Source organism: Alosa alosa, chromosome 6 (genome assembly GCF_017589495.1).
Source record: "Alosa alosa isolate M-15738 ecotype Scorff River chromosome 6, AALO_Geno_1.1, whole genome shotgun sequence".
NCBI classification, from domain to species: Eukaryota; Metazoa; Chordata; class Actinopteri; order Clupeiformes; family Clupeidae; genus Alosa; species Alosa alosa.
This window is the reverse complement of record NC_063194.1, coordinates 14564532-14570803: the sequence shown is the minus strand read 5'-3', so window position 1 is coordinate 14570803 and position 6272 is coordinate 14564532. Positions and strand designations below refer to the sequence as shown.

The 6272-nt window shown below is 40.9% G+C and overlaps 1 long non-coding RNA gene across 1 annotated transcript; it reads left to right on the top strand.

Moving 5' to 3' along the window:
• Nucleotides 1-1652: 1652 nt before the first annotated feature.
• LOC125296307 lies at nt 1653-4158 on the top strand. Its single transcript, XR_007193734.1, has 4 exons — nt 1653-1906; nt 3080-3196; nt 3289-3371; nt 3475-4158. It is a non-coding gene; the product is annotated as an uncharacterized LOC125296307 (long non-coding RNA).
• Nucleotides 4159-6272: the final 2114 nt, after the last annotated feature.

Below are 6272 nucleotides of genomic sequence, written 5' to 3'. Positions count from 1 at the left end.
AGGCCTACTGAAAACACTACTATACCTTTTTATATCTTTGTTCTAATTTATACAGCACTACCTTTTCTCACAATTTTTTTTACCCAGCAAAGTCAGTGCAGGGTGGAATATGCAGAAGTTTCACAAGAGCTATCGGAACTCCCCCTATTACCGTCGGTCCCGTATTTCCACCGTCTTGCGTGTATCGGCTCCTACACACAGCTGCGTGCATTGCGTTGCTGGAGACGCATCCCATTCACTTTACATGGGCTCACGTCATCTGTTGCCGAACAGAATTGTGGGTCCGTTGCGTCGCGTTTCTCCCGTAGCTCGCGTTGAGAAGTTCAGCTGGTGCTGCACCGACAGACGGTACCGGCCAATCAAGCCAATCACATTACTTCAAGTCATTTGCATAGCTACCGTCGGGAACACCCACTGGAATGCGTTGACGGAACGCAACTGTGTGTAGGAGCCGTAAGTGTCACTTAATATCCATTTCTATACAAACCAAGGCAGCGGACTCCTAAAGAAACGCAACCACCCACACCATAGGTGTATCTAAATTAGCTATGTACCAAAAATGACATTTTACCGTGACTCGAACAGCTGTAAACAGTGTTGTAAGTCTGCGTGTACACAACCGCTTGAAGCTCCAGTGGAATTTTAATTTCATGTCGAGAATTCTCGGTCTAACCGTTCATGTGCCGTTGAAACGGTGTAAATAGGCGACCCATCAGGCCAGCACTATAACTCCGAGCGTGGTAAACAAAATCGGATATTTCAGGCAGTAAATGCTCCCGTTAAGAACCAAACCAGATTTTGTTCAAATCTACACATCTATGGCTACTGAAAAATGTAACGTTCATTTAGTAAATGTTATTTTGAAGTGTTAAAAAACATCGTTGTTTTAGGATTTCTGAACAAAAGTGGTGATAATTGGGGGTGTTACGAAACTCATTGACTTTATATACACAGGCACAAGTACAATCAAGCATATCACAGGTGTCGAAACTTACCCGTAATAGCCAATTAAACCAGGGTGTGTATCAGGCCAAACATTTAGGGTAAACTTTTGATCAGAGTAGACAGCCAACTCCCATCTCTTTGTTTAATTGTCTCTCCCCTTCTTTCCCTTGAGAGTTTTTTCCTTCTTTAATTATCTTGCGCTTCCACATTCTCTCTTCTCTCTCTTTCTCACACACACACTCTGACTCTTTGACACTCCAACTTTCTCTCTGTCCAGGTCACATGGAAGAAATTATTTTTCTTCCACCTTCTCTATATGACATTGCAGCATATGATCATATCTGTAATCTGCCTTGTTGTAATCCTGCAGAAGCCCCCTTCATCCCTGGTATGATGAACACGGGTCCCCCCTTTGGCAATCAGCCCACGCTTCCTTCAGTGGGCGGAGTCAGACTGCCCCCCTCCAGCCAGACCATCTTGCCCCAGGCAGTGTTGGGCAAGCATCACTTTCCAAGCTACCCTGTATTGGTTGAAACACGCACCAATATCACATCCCAATGGAGCAGTATCAGACTCATATTCTAGACTAGAATTGAGTATGACAATGTCATGCTAGGGATATGCCAACTTTTTGGGATATTAGCTTATTTGCTGTCTACCTCAGAGTTAGATAAGAGGATTTAATAACCCGGTTCGAAACTGTTAGCCTAACTTAGTATAATTAAAATTGGGTTGTTCCAGGTAGCCTAGGCCTATAGCTCCCTTTTAGCTATTCTATCTATCTATCCTGTTCTATATCTATATTCTATTCTTGCTATCCTTTTAGCCTCATTCCACCCCTGTCCCCTCTGTCTATTTGTGTTTTTCTTTCGTTCAGCCCGGTGTGGCTGTGGCTCAGGTTGGCACCAGCCCTATTGGCCAGCTGCAATGAGCCAATACGATTGTTGCCTGGAGCAGGGGGGTGAGAGATTCTTCTGTATAGGCCTACTGTGAAAAAATCATCAACATACAGTACATTTACCGTTTGTTAACAGTAGCTACCCCCTTTAAGTCTTTGAAATAGACATCACCGTCAGTTCCTCTGATGTACACTGTTATTTTACACAGCTGACATGTACAGTATGTTCCTTTAGCATTCTTGTGCATGTTTGTTATCCAGTTTATGATTTGGGAAATTGCATCTTAATTTGTTTTCAAAACTGGGTCAATGGCCTTGATTGACTGGAGTCTGATTAATCTTGCCAGCTGCATTATTAGCTGAAAAATTAGTGGAAAAGCTGGTTGGAAGATGTCTCTGTGTGTGTTCCTCCTGATATATGTATGAACTGGCCCTCAGAGGAGGCGTGGGTTGGAGGTTAACTAAAACTGATTGGCTAATTGACTTAAGGCGGTTATCCAGTGATTTATGTCAGGAGGAGCCATGGGAATCCATTGATTTGGGGTTGTAGAGTCCCAAGGACATCTCAGGCCACACCTGCTGTGTGTGTGGACAAACGCTTACCTGAACACTCATCTGGACAGACCAATATTGCATGGTGGCCCTCCCAAACATCAGGGAAAATCTGAAAATTCTCTTTAAAGAATCCAATTGAAATACAATCACATTTTCAAGACAGAACTGACTGCACATGATACAAATAAATGAAACAAATATAATCTAATATAAAATTATAATCAAATTACAAACAATATCAACAATGAGTAAACATTAGAGCGCTCACCTCAGCTCAGCTTAAAACAATTGCTCTGTAATTTAACTGGAACATGAAATACAAAAACAGTTTTACAAAGACAGTTGACTTTGAAAAATAATCATGGGCCAGAGTTTGACAAGCACTGACTAAACTGATTAAGACAGATGAGATGAAAGATGAACATTTACATTATTCATTCATCAGTTTACCAATAAGTGTTTTGTAAGTAAGTAATGCTTGGAAATGCTAAGCTGTACATGTTGCTTTCACTTCATGTGTTTCTTTAATGAAGGTATGCTTCCTATAAATTCAGTGGCCATATTGTTCTTGAGGAAGCCCATTTTCTTTTGCCTCCTTGGTGTGCTTAATCAGGTATTGATCCAGTATCAATTTACCATTGACGGGGAGAAGATGAACAAGGTCAATTTATTTTCCCATAGGCTGTACTCTATCGACCTCCCTTGGAATGCTGTGCTTGGCTGTTGCCAGGGTGATTGCTCATGTTCCGGAACCCCCCACTAAGGCATAAATCATACACGTCCATAACTACCTCAGGGGTCAGTGCGGAGGTCACATCTTTGTATTATAATGCTAACTTCCTCATGCCTTTTGACACCCTGCTTTAACATGTCTGTATCTCCCTCTGTAGAAGCTGAAGGCCTCCATGGACTCCAATACTAAACTCACACGCTCCCTGCCCTGCCAGGTGCAAGTCAACCAGGGGGAAAACCTGTGAGTACACCACCACCTGCTCTTGTCTGATGCCAGTGTGACAAATATTTGGTAGCCAATGCCCAAGGTGACCTGCTATCTTCTGTTGTTTTTTTCCTCCCAGAAACACTGACCAGTGGCCACAGAAGCTGATCATGCAGCTCATCCCACAGCAGCTACTGGTTAAAGAAATACTAATGATAGTAAAGAAAAATATTTAAAGCTTTTGTAGCTTTCAAAAAAACACCAGGCTTTTCTACTGTGAATAGCTGTGTTTATTGTTTTTGTAGCATTCTCCATTGAGAGTATGTCATTTCATGTATACCCATGTCTGTACACTTTACACTCATTTACTTACTCGAGAAAAATCAAGTTCATATAACAGAAAAGCAGATAACAATTTCTGACCATACATTTGAACTTCAAAGCCATTGTCATTAACCAGGAGCCTTTAACTCCTTCCATTAGGTCAAAAGACGGAATTGTCTTTATAACGATTGATAAAGAAGATAGGATGGCAGTGAAGAGGATATAATAATAATAATAATAATAAGGGTGTGTAATTGTAAACTATGTAAACAAGTGAATGCTGGGTTTGTGTTGGACAGAATTGACCCTAATCGGATTGGGGTCACATAGATTTCACAGAATGTTTTTTTTATTACTTTATCCAGCTTTGTAACAGTGAAATAACCACAGACCTTTGATATACTGAAGCGACTTGCCACCCTGTATTCATTCTTTTGCATTGCATGTTTTGGTACTGTTTAGCCCACTGGTTAGCACTCTGGACTTGTAACTGGAGGGTTGCCGGTTCGAGCCCACGGCTGAAGTGCCCTTGAGCAAGGCACCTAACCCCTCACTGCTCCCCGAGCGCCGCTGTTGTTGCAGGCAGCGCACTGCGCCGGGATTAGTGTGTGCTTCAGTTCACTGTGTGCTGTGTGTGTTTCACTAATTCACAGATTGGGTTAAATGCAGAGACCAAATTTCCCTCACGGGATCAAAAGAGTATATATACTTATACTTACTTATACTTAAATTGAACACCGTAGTGTGCAGTGGATTGCTGCAATTGTAGAGTTAAATTCATAACAAAACAGCTGATATTCTGAATAGGACACTACTGTAATGCGTTTACATTACTACACTCTTCCTGGGGCTAACTGCACAGTGTTACAGGAGTGATGCTCTCACACAGTCGTTTTAATCATCCTCACTCAATCACACTCTCTCCACATTGAAGACGATGCTGAGCTAGAAACATGTTTATGGTGCAGTCTCTGTTCACCAACAAAGACATGGAGTCACTGAAAGGCCTCTATCGCATTATGGCCTATGGCTTTGTGAGTACAGAATGTTGCCCTTCTATACATACACACACACACACCACTGTTTTCCATTGTACACATCAAAAGACCAATAAATACCACATTTTGCAAAATGGCGAGCACAACTTTTCTAGAGACATTTGTTTTACATGTGTTGAGCCTCATTCATCTTCATGTTGCCTTTGCTTTAAGTTGGTTTACATGAAGACATGAAGCTGCAACTGCCTCAGGTGGTCACAAGAGGGCACAGTTTATGGTTTTGATCAAAGGTTTTCATGCAACTTATCCCTTTTTCAAGATCAGTGGCCCAGTATGAAGGACAATCCAAAGGAAGGGAACGTTTTCTACTCGCTTCACAGTTGACCTCCTCCCACAAAAGTTGAGGGCAACAGCAATGCCTGCGCTCCTGTGACTTCAAGAGTCAGCAGTGACCCCACAAGAGTTGAGGGCTTCGGCAATGCCTGCGCTCCTGTGACTTCAGGACTCTGCAGTGAACCCACTGTGCCATTAGGGGGAGTAGATCACCAAGGATAGTTCCATAATGGATATGGTTTAAAGGCTTAGAATTGACAGGCTCTAGTGTATCTGTGGTCTGGTTTGGATTATGTCGTGTGAAATACGTTGTTGATACAGAGGATGGCATATGGGATTGAAATTACAAGCTTTTGTCAGATGAATCTGGGTCCTGGATCTACAAAGGATCAGATTATAAATCTAGAACTGTTCAGATTTAATTGCATAGATTTTTATGCAGCTATTAGGGCTGTCAAGATGATAGATTTGTGATGGTGGAAAAATGATCTCAAATAACCGCTATTGTTGCATAAATCCATGTTGTTGAACTGTATACTTAGGTTAATGAACAAATAATGGTGTCAAAAACAATTAAAACATTCGGTTTACAATGCTGTCAATTTACAGTTCAGTGGTTTGAACCGTACTGAACCGTAAGACAAAGCTAATTAGCCTTTAAGCCACATAGTTGAACTGAATGTATTGCTATTTCATGGGCCAAACACTTGAAATATTTAGGCTGGCCGGGTCCACTAGCTACTTTAACTTGCTTTCTGAACATTTTAATGAACATCCTTCCTAGCAGGTACAGTAAATAGATCATGTTTTGGTTTACTAAGCATGATTAAGAATAATGAAAAGGAATAGGTATTGGTTATTGTAGTTTTGACACAGGTAGCTTGGGAATATTTTTCTTCAGCAAGATTGCTTCAGATAGACTCCACATTATGTGTGACATTTTTGATATGTCACTGTAAATTTTCAGACTTCCTCTACAGATTTCTGCACCATTAAAAGACACTTGTGTTGTTCAAGTGGTATTTTCTGAAAGGATTTTATCGGTGCTTCTCAATGAATCCCAATAGTCAAGTCAAGTCAAGTCGGCTTTTATTGTCAATTTCTTTACATGCACTGGTCATACAAAGAATTTAAATTTTGTTTCTTACTTTCCCATGCAGACATAGACATACTTTAAATACAGACATAGACATAGCCATAGACAATAAACATTAAATTAAAGTGCAAGACTGAAATATAGAACATGTATGTATCAAAATAGAAATATAGGACATATATTTAA